Consider the following 10,469-nt stretch of genomic DNA (forward strand, 5'->3'; position numbering starts at 1 on the left):
ATAGTTTCAAAGTATTTTGTTTCTGTGGATTAGTTGATTCTATCATCTTCAATGCAAAAATTGAAAACTTGGGAATCTATTAGGATAAAAGAGGTTTGAAGGTTTCCTGTAACTTAATTGGAAGTATGTTTGCTCTATGAGGCATCTAAACAGAAAGGCTGGAAGTTAGAATTCTATAATCACAGCTACTTTTCTAGATGGGTTACAACACTTGAAATAAACACATGAACTATTTCATGTGGCCTTCAAGTAGTTGGTCCAGCAGTTGGTCCTTATTGTTCCAATAAAGGCTGAGAAGAGTTGGTCTGAGAAAACATTATGGAGGCCAGGTTATGGTAGCTCTAGCCTGTAATCCTAGCTACTTAGGAGGCTGAGATCTGAGGATTGTAGTTCAAAGCTAGCCCAGGCAAGAAAGTCCGTGGAACTCTTATATCCAATAAACCACCTGAAAACCAAAAGTGGTGCGGTGGCTCAAGTGGTAGAGTGCTAGCTATGAGCTGAGGGGCTTAAGAGCTGAGGGAGAGTACCCAGGCCCAGAGTACAAGCCCTGAGACCAAAAAAAATACATGTTTTGGGCTTCTTCCTTATGGAGAATGTGTATTTTGAAAGTGGGTATGTCACATGATTTTTCAGAAATGGTCAGTACGCAGGCCAAGTTCAAGCAGCAAGACCAGCACATACACAAACATCTTGGAACATAATTAAAAGGAAAATTTAATGAAATGTATTAGAGGATTAAACAATACTGATATAAAGACAGGAAACAGGATAATGAAAAAAATATACAAAAATGACTGCAAAAGCAAATGGAGGGGCTATGACAACTGTAAAAAATACACTTAAAAAGTGAGAATGATAGGATTAACTGCTGATTAAATTAGAGAAATCAAAAATTAACAGAATAAAATTCAAAATCAGGCAGCTGTGGACAAAATTTGTGACTATACTACTAGAGAAATGAGCAACATCCACATATTCATTGAAATAATTCTCACAATAAAAACAATTACAAGATTGGAAAAGGGGTGCGGATTTAGTTTAGATCTTCTAGGTATTTGATGAAACACATGATTTTTTAAAATTTTTATTTATTTTTATTTATTTATTTATTTATTTTGGGTCTGGTCATTGGGCCTGAACTCTAGGCCTGGGCGCTGTCCGTCAGCTCTTCAGCTCAAGGCCAGTGCTAGACCACTTGAGCCACAGTGCCACTTTTGGCTTTTTTTCTTTTTGCTTATGTGGTGCTGAGGAATTGAACCCAGGGCCTCAGGCATGCAAGGCAAGCGCTCTACCACTGAGCCACCTTCCCAGCCTGAAACACATGATTTTTATCTTAAGAAGGCTTCTTTCTCCCAGTATGTATTTTGCCCTTGAAGCCATGCAGAGGATTTCTATCTGGTCTTAACAAGATGATGTAGCACTTGGGGACAAAGATGCAGCACAGGAGCCCTGCACTGGAGGCCAAGATGCAGAAGACCTCCACAGCCACCATGACCTTCCCCTTGGCACTATGGTAGACAGGCAGGAAGGTGAGCCACACACTGCAGAAAACCAGCATGCTGAAGGTGAGGAACTTGGCTTCATTGAAGGTGTCAGGCAGGTTCCTGGCCAGAAAAGCCACAGTGAAGCTGGCCAGGGCCAGGGAGCCCAGATATCCCAGGACACAGTAGAAGGCGGTGAGGGAGCCCTTGTTGCACAGGATGATGATGTAGCCATGTTCAGTGTGTGCATCAGTGTCCACAAAGGGAGGAGAGGTTCCCAGCCAGAGTCCACAGAGAGTCACCTGGATGAGGGTGCAGATGGGGATGATGAAGTTAGGAGCCCGTGATACCAGCAGCCACCTCATTCTTCTCCCTGGAGAAGTGGCCCTGAAAGCCAGAACCACAGTCATAGTTTTGGCTAACACTGTGGAAACAGCCACAGTGAAGACAAGCCCAAAGATGGTCTGCTGCAGGATGCAGGTGACTGTGTTGGGACGGCCAATAAACAGCAAGGCACAGAGGAAACAGAACATGAGGGAGATGAGCAGGATGTAACTGAGAGACAGGTTATTAGCTCTGACAATGGGAGTGTCTTGATACTTCACAAAGACTCCAATAATAACAGCAGTGAGGGTGGAGAAGCAGAGAGCCACACAGACCAAGGCCATTCCCAAGGGTTCTTCATGAGTCAGGAAACTTTCAGCTTTGGGGAGGCACTGGTTTCTCTCTGTGTTGGCATACTCATCACATGGACACTTCATACACTGCTCCATACCTGGTAAGAAGAAGGAGTTTACCATTTGTCTCATTTCAGTACTGACTTTTCCTCAATGGACACTGATAAGTCCCTTCTTAGAAGGGATTCTAACATATTAGTACTTACTAACATAAGATTACAAATTACCAAGTAATATAAAAAATGCCTGAAACTGTGTTTTGCTCCTTTTCTATACTATAACTTCATCCTCATTCTCATTGTTTTTTTTTCATTCTGATTCCCTTACTCACTGACTCTTACATAGGAAAGAAACATGCTAATTTTATATCTCTAAAAGTTCAATTATCGTAAAATCTAAGCAACATCTCTTATAATAGTAATCTTAAATTGTGCCAAAATACCTGAAAGAGCACTCAATTCCGAAGACATTCTCTTTTTTTCACACTGACTTCAACCTATATTAGACATAGATCTTTTTCATAATTCAAGTAAACTAAAATTAATTTTCTGACTTCTTCATGCTGCAATTATATGAATTTCAGCACTGTGTGCATGACTGTGCTACTGCTATTCAAAGTTGTGAATAATATAGCTTACATTTCTGTGTTTGTTTGAAAGATTAAAGGGAGGCCTGTGCTACATTCTTGAATTCATATCATTATATTTGAATTTTTCCCACTTGTGAAGCAGGTAACAGAGAATCAAGGTTCTATTTGAAGTGCCAAAGTCATGCTATGCGTAATACTTGTGCCTAATACTTGTGTCTAAATCTTTGCTTTCTAAGCACTTTCTCTATAGCAAGAACAATTCTGGGTAGGGAAATGAAGACATGCAGAATTTATGTGTTCATTGTGGCATAAATGTAATTTGGGAGATAATAGAGAGTCTGTCTTTAATAGGTATTGATACTTAACCTTAATAGAGAATTTAAATGGACTCTAGACATTCAGAGGCTAAAAGAAGATATGCATAGGAGTGGTTGAAAAGGCTCATAGTTAAGTGCATATGATCATAGAAAACTGTCTTATGAAATGAATTCCAAGAAAAGGAACCAAGGGATGATTTTTAGCTGCTGTTGTTGCTGTATTTTGTTTTCTTTCCTTTTGTCTTGTTAGTTAGTTTGTATTTGGAAGGGTAAGGGGGGCACAGAAAAGGTGGAATATATATAATAGTGGTACTTACTAAACACTATGTGGTAAATGAACTGTACCACAGTGGGGGATAGGAGAGGAAAAACTGGCAGAGAGCCAGGGAAGGGGAAATGGTTCAAAAAGAACTGATAAGAAATGTACTAATTACCTTGCTCATGTAACTGCAACCCCTCTGTACAGTATTTTCACAATAAAAACTTATTTAAAAATTAAAAATAAAAAAAGAATTATACTCTTCACTTGATTCATGTAACTTTAATGGCTCTGTAGAACAACTCTACAATCATAATAAAAAATTAAAATTCATTACTGAGTAGTGGAGAAAGGGTTTCTTAAGATAAACATGTTGTAAAATGTCACAGCAAAATTAATCCCATACATAATTTAAGGCAAAGAGTAATACCATCAGTTGTTGCAATTAAATTACTGAAAGAAGGAAGATTTTGGGTCTGTAATTCAAATACCAAACCTTTCCATGGACTTGGATACATTGGAGAATACTAGGAAGAGATAGTCAGACACTTACCTGTCCCATTAGAAATCTCATTCTCTACACAAGGTACACAATCAAAGCAACAGACAGCCTTTCCCACCTGAAGAGATTTCCGGAATCCAGGACCACAGCTCTCACTGCAAACAGAGTGAGGAGTCTGAGGAAAATCAGATATGTGTTGGTAATTATTCAGACTATTACCTGCCATTCAAAAAGACAGGTGTTCTTAAAAATTTTGACCATTAAGCATAATTATTTTATATACTTAAAGCCAATAATCAATTGGATGCTATTTTAGATTTCTTGACACAATCCACAAAGACTATAGCCTTCAACTTCATGCCATGCTACTACTGAGAATTGTGGAAACTTTAAGAGGTGGTTCCTAAGGGTAAGATATTTTTGGCCAACTGCCAGGAACTGCTTTGAATTCATAGCATAATTTTTCTCCTATTGATTTCTGAAATATGGAAATGTGGAAACAAGAAGTAAAATATTCATTGAAACTTTTAACACCCTGCTAGACTCCAGGCCCATCATATCTTCCTTTATGTTTTCCAGTTTCTATGAGTTCACCATTTTCCTCTGGTACAGGCTCCTTAGATGATTCCTCTCACCATAGGAATTTACCTAACAGGTCAACTATGGGTGGATTGAAACATCCACTAAGTTGAGCAAAATAAACCTTTGAACCTTCTGAAATGATTGCTTTTTCAGATTTTTTTCCCTAATACTAGAATACAATTATAACACATGTCATTAGATTTTATGATAGAGGAACATTTAGAAATGTTCAATTAGTACATTTCTTTCCTACCTAATAGTCAGTGAATCAGACAATTTCTCAAGTTAAAACTAAAAAATGTACAATACTGGGTCATTAGTAAACAAAAGGGGCATAATGGTTAAGGGTTCTTTTTGCTTACTGATATTGAGTTGTAGTCATTTTTGTTATCTTGAACCCACCTTGGTAGTTCCTATGGCCCACTCTATCATATCTTTAGATACAGACAGTTGATGACCATGAGGAGCATATGAAGAAAACTTTCCAATTTTCACTTTTAGCTCAAGACCTTCTGGAAAATTCCAAATATTCAAAATGTCATACTCTGCCTCTAATTTCCTTTTCTCATCCAAAATCACTTGGTCTCCAGCAAGATTGTGAAATTGGATGTTCTTCAAAAAAGGGTGCAGCTACAAGAGATACATCATCTCATGGTAAAGAGAATCCAAGTGTTGAAACAGAATCGTGAATTCAGCCAAATCTCTCATTCTCTTTAATCCTTATTTTATCATTCAAATTTAACACAGATATCAAATGAAGTGTAAAGGGAACTAAAATAGTCATGCTTCTTAATTCTGGTTACTACAAGGCATGTTTTCAAGAGAATCCACCTCTGCATAATGATGAATGAGACAATTCTCAGTTGGCTACTGCGAGTTCTGCAGAACTGATAATTTTATCAATATCCAAAGCATTGCATTAGCTAAGAGGTGATACATAAATTGTGGAATAAACAAAGCCATTTATTTTTTTGTGTGATTTAATTAATTTAATTAATTAATCTTTATTTGTATGATTGTTGGTCATGGGTCTTGAACTCAGAGCCTAGGCGCTTTGAGACACAAAGCCAATTTGGTTTTCTGGTGGTAAATTGGAGGTAAGAGTCTCAGAGACTTTTCTGCCCAGTCTGGCTTCCAACAGTGATCCTAAGATCTCAGCCTCCTGAGTAGCTAGGATGACAGAGTAAATCATTGGCACTCAGCTCATTTAATTTATTAATATGGAAATTGCCCATGATTCTTTTTATTAATATCATAAAGATTGTACAAACTCAGTATGTGAATATAAGGCATCTCAATGTTACCCCTTCCATCATTCTTCCTCATCTTTCCCAATCCCACCAATGCCTTAAACTACTTTCTGAGAAACAAAATCAATGGAATAATTAAGTTTTTTAATGAACAGACCATCCTTTGCTATTAAGAAGTTTCTAGTGAAAAGATGGATTATAAAAACATTAGCAGTGAGCTTATTGAGATCATCTGTAACAAAGGGATTGATGGGAAGGTGAAAATTTTCCTCTTTCCATTGGTATGTTTGTATCTAGGAACACAATGAACAGAGGTCTGGAGTAACTTACAAATATTCTTAAAAATACAATTTCTGTGGGTCAATGGTAAAAGATTTGTTTTTCATGTATAGAATTGAAAAGAGGAGGCATTACCTGTGCAGGAGAAGGCACCATCCATCTCCCATTACCCATTGTTGGCTCTTCTGTTTGATGAAGAAGCATCTCATGGAGGCCTTGGGCCACAGCATACACAGCATTATAGATATTGTAACTCTCTTCAGACATGGCCATGTCAAAAATTTGCACAGGCAACCATTCCAAGGAGGCAGCATGTGGACAGTTCTCCCACATTACACAGTCAGACTCAAAATGAGAGCAATTAAAAGAGAGAAACCACAACTTAGCAAGGTAAAAGTCTTCTGGATATTTGGAAGGGTTGACTTTCCTGATAAAATCTGTGAATCCAGAAATGTCTGCATGGTGATATGAAAAAATGAGAGGTACATGGAATGAGCCTAATAGGAAATACTTTTTTCCGATGCATAAATCACACTGTGAGTTCAAGAGCCAAACTTTGCTTGTTATTAAAAATTGCCCAAGATATACCATTAAGCCTAGCAGGTATTCCTTATTACCATAAATGATAAGTACATTTGCTGATGATTTATTAATCTGGTTCTGAATTGTCATGATGTTAATTACTTGTGTCAGAGTACGGCCAGAGATCATATGCTCAAAAGCTACACAGATTTTGTTCTTGTCCATTACTTCTCGCAGTTCTGCAAGGATCGATAAGCCATTCTCATCTTGTGACATCAAAAGTCCTACCCAGTTCCAGCTGAAATGAAGTAATAAGGAGACAATGGCAATGGCTAGAGATGTATCCTTTGGGGCCATCTGATAGAGAGAAGGATATTTGCCATGGTCACTCAGGGCAGGATCAAAAGCCCCAAAGGTAAGCTAAAGGGAAAGAAAAATGGAGGCTCACAAGTAAGAAATTTCCTATACATCACAACCTCAGTCTTGATATATATTCAGCAACAGGTTGAATTGGGTGGAAGGAAGGGTTTGATTTTTTTAGAGTATTTTAAATTTAAATTGTAAATTATTTGTAAATCATTATACAAAGATTTTTCAACTGAGCCTGTCAATTATGTATATAATGCCTATTGATCAATATCCCACTGTTTGAATTAGCCTTGCCTCATCTATACATACAACTCATTTCCTTCTTTCCTTGTTTCATTTGTACATATTCACTTGAATATTATGACCATACTTGACATTATTCCTCTATTTTTCTTAACTGCTCCACTATCCTTTTAACATCATACCCCTCACACATGACATCTTTAATTTCTTAGTGTTAATTGTCCAGAGTGGTTACTCCAAGGAAATCCACTGTTATGTATACCATCCTTTAGTCAGTTTAATCATGTATAAGTGCTTAGGGCCACCTATGTGTTTTAATGAATCATTTGTATTTCATGTTTATATTTTAAATCCAACTTCCACAGATGAGAGAAAATGTATCCCTTTTGTCTTAATATGATTGAATTTATTCACTCAATAATTTCACATTGCTAAAGTAATTTCTTACTTCCTGATTGCTTTCTACAAAATTATTCCATAAGCCCTCTGCTCATGGTCTTCCCTGGTTTTCCTCATGTATCCTCTCTTAAACAATAAGAGTCTGGATAACACAATGTGTTTGAGTACTTAGCTTTTGATATTATAAAATAGGTTTTTTTTTTTTTGTTTTTTTTTTTTTTTTGGGTCCGGTCATGGGGCCTGAAGTCTGGGCCTGGGCGCTGTCCCTCAGCTCTTCAGCTCAAGGCTAGCGCTCTACCACTTGAGCCACAGCACCACTTCCAGCTTTTTTCTTTTTGCTTATGTGGTGTTGAGGAATCGAACCCAGGGCCTCAGGCATGCAAGGCAAGCACCATCTTCCCAGCCCTAAAATAGGTTTTTTTATATTATAATTTTTCCTATCCTTCTCTTATAACATCTGAAAATGGAACCAAAGTAGACATCTTTACACATCCCTTCCTCCTTCACCTGTGGAAATCTGTAGAGTTCCAGCAGTGTTCCAATCTGCACAGATGTCATTCCTGATGTTCCTGCAAGTACTGCTACAAAATTACTTTCTACCATGCAGGTGTAGTTAGGGATCTTGTTTTGCCCAGAAAGCCAAATAAAAGGATTCTCAAAGGCAGACCAAGCTCTGAGATCAGCACTATAGATATCAAATCCCAAAGTCATGTTGTATAAAAGACTGGACTTCTTGTTGATTTCCTCAACAGCAAAAGCCAAAGCCAGGACAAGCTGATAGTACTTGAAAACAAACCTGCACAGGAGATATAAGAAATTCATCAAGAATAATCCAAAACATGTCTTCACACCAATGCAATGACTTTGGTGGATTCAATGTTTGTTTCTCTACAAATTAAATATATTGAAAAATTGCACCTTTGACATATTAGTAATATCATGTTCATATGTCATCCCATAGAGCTTGATTTTTCTGTCTTTCATAGGCAACACACCAAAAAAGCATACCCACCATTAAACATGGAGTGGGTCTTCATGAGACACCAAATGTTCCTTTGTTTTAATGTTGGGGGAACTAGCACCACTTGTGTGAAAAATAAGTTTTTGTTTTTTGGGTCACTTGGTTGAAGTTACTTAGTTATCTGAAAGACAATACTAATTTAGATAATGTATCAATTTAAGATCAACTTTCAGAGGCAGAGCATGGGGTCATTTGAGGAAGGTCCTGGTTTTCTTTGCAGCCCCAACACATCAAACAACTCGTTCTGCACTAGCTACCAGAAAAAATAGTTAAAGAGTCAAGAGAGAGCCTAATTCTGATATATGTAACAAAGCAAATGAGATTCTTTAAAAATGCCACAGGAAGTGGTTTCCCAGTTACTCTTCTCCACTATATTCCAAGAAACTCCTCATAAAGAGATGAGCCTCCAAACTTGGGGTTGGAAAAAGAGTTGTAACAAAATAAAGCCTTAGGCTGAAATCCCTGTTTCAAGGCCACTGTGGTGAAATTCAGTGCTGGGAAATGCCCTGATGATCACTAGTTGCTTCATAAAGACTAAGATGATGAAAAGGAAAGGATACAGGAAATAAGAGCATCAAAGACCTCTCCCTCTCTCAAAAAACAAGCCCTTGCAAGTAAGACCATAAGATGCTTATCTAAAATTAACCTACAAGAAAAGTGGAAGTGCAGGTGTGGCTCAATCGATATGGGTTTTAAACTTTGAGCAAAACAGATTAGGGAAAGCATGAAAGCCCTGATTTCAAACTTCAGTATTGCCAAAAATAATCATAGTATATATCTTTTGCTGAACTAGCTAGTGAAGATTTTCCCCATTGTATGGGTTGCCTCTTGAGTCTAAAGAGTTCAAATTTTACTAGCAAAATGATCAAACAACCCAATTTTAAAAGCACAAATAAGCCAAGCACTGGTGGCTCACGCCTGTAATCCTAGCTATTCAAGAGGCTGAGATATGAGGATTGTGGTTCGAAGACAGCCTGGGCAGGAAAATCTGAGACACTTATCTCCAGTAAACCACCAGAAAACTGGAAGTGGCACTGTGGCTCAAGTGGTAGAGTGCTTGCCTTGAGCTGAAGAGCCAAGGGACAGTGCCCAGAGTTCAAGCCCCATGACCAACAACAACAGCAAAAAGTGCAAATGATTGGGGCTGGGAAGGTGGCTCAGTGGTAGAGTGCTTGCCTTGCATGCATGAGGTCCTGGGTTCGATTCCTCAGCACTACATAAGTAGAAAAAGCTGGAAGTGGTGCTGAGGCTCAAGTGGTAGAGCCCTAGCCTTGAGCTAAAGAGCTGAGGAACAGCGCCTAGGCCCAGAGTTCAAGCCCATGACCACCAATAAAAAAAAGAGCAGATAATTGAACACTAAGCTCTTGGTAGGATTCATTTTAATTTGTATCAGAATGTATCTTAAAACATAAATAATAGATAAATACTACCTACACTAAAATTCCATCTCAACATTGTTATAAGGAAATCATGGAACTGTGAACTAGTGCAACCAACATTACATCAGTATGAGGTGCCTCAACATTCTGAAAACAATCACATTACAACCCCATGCTGTCACATTCATCTGCATACATTTGCGATCAGAGAATTTTAGTACAAAATCATCCCAGGCAGAATAATCTGGAAGTCTCTATCTCCAGTTTACCAGCCAAAGCAGTATTGTAGGCATATATCAGCTGGCAGAACACCTGCTGAGCAAATAAGCAGATGGAGCAAGTCACAGTACATACATACATACATACATACATACATACATACACGCACAGGGAAAGGAGTGTAGATAGCTTAAAGGTGTGGATAACTCTTGAACTTCTTAACCATTAGCAAGAAGTAAATAAAACCACAGAAAAATATCATCTCACAAGGGTAGGAATAGCTAATGTATGGGATACTTAAATACTTAAGTGCCTGGTGAGTAGTTAAGCAACTGTACATGCCCACCCTCTAGTGACAAAAAAGCACACTGGTACAGCCAT

The 10,469-nt window shown here is 38.0% G+C and overlaps 1 pseudogene; it reads right to left on the reverse strand.

Moving 5' to 3' along the window:
- Positions 1-1,333: 1,333 nt before the first annotated feature.
- On the reverse strand, positions 1,334-10,469 carry LOC122119886 (annotated as a pseudogene).

This window comes from Dipodomys spectabilis, unplaced genomic scaffold, assembly GCF_019054845.1.
Source record: "Dipodomys spectabilis isolate Male_0828 unplaced genomic scaffold, ASM1905484v1 ptg000173l, whole genome shotgun sequence".
Classification (NCBI taxonomy): domain Eukaryota; kingdom Metazoa; phylum Chordata; class Mammalia; order Rodentia; family Heteromyidae; genus Dipodomys; species Dipodomys spectabilis.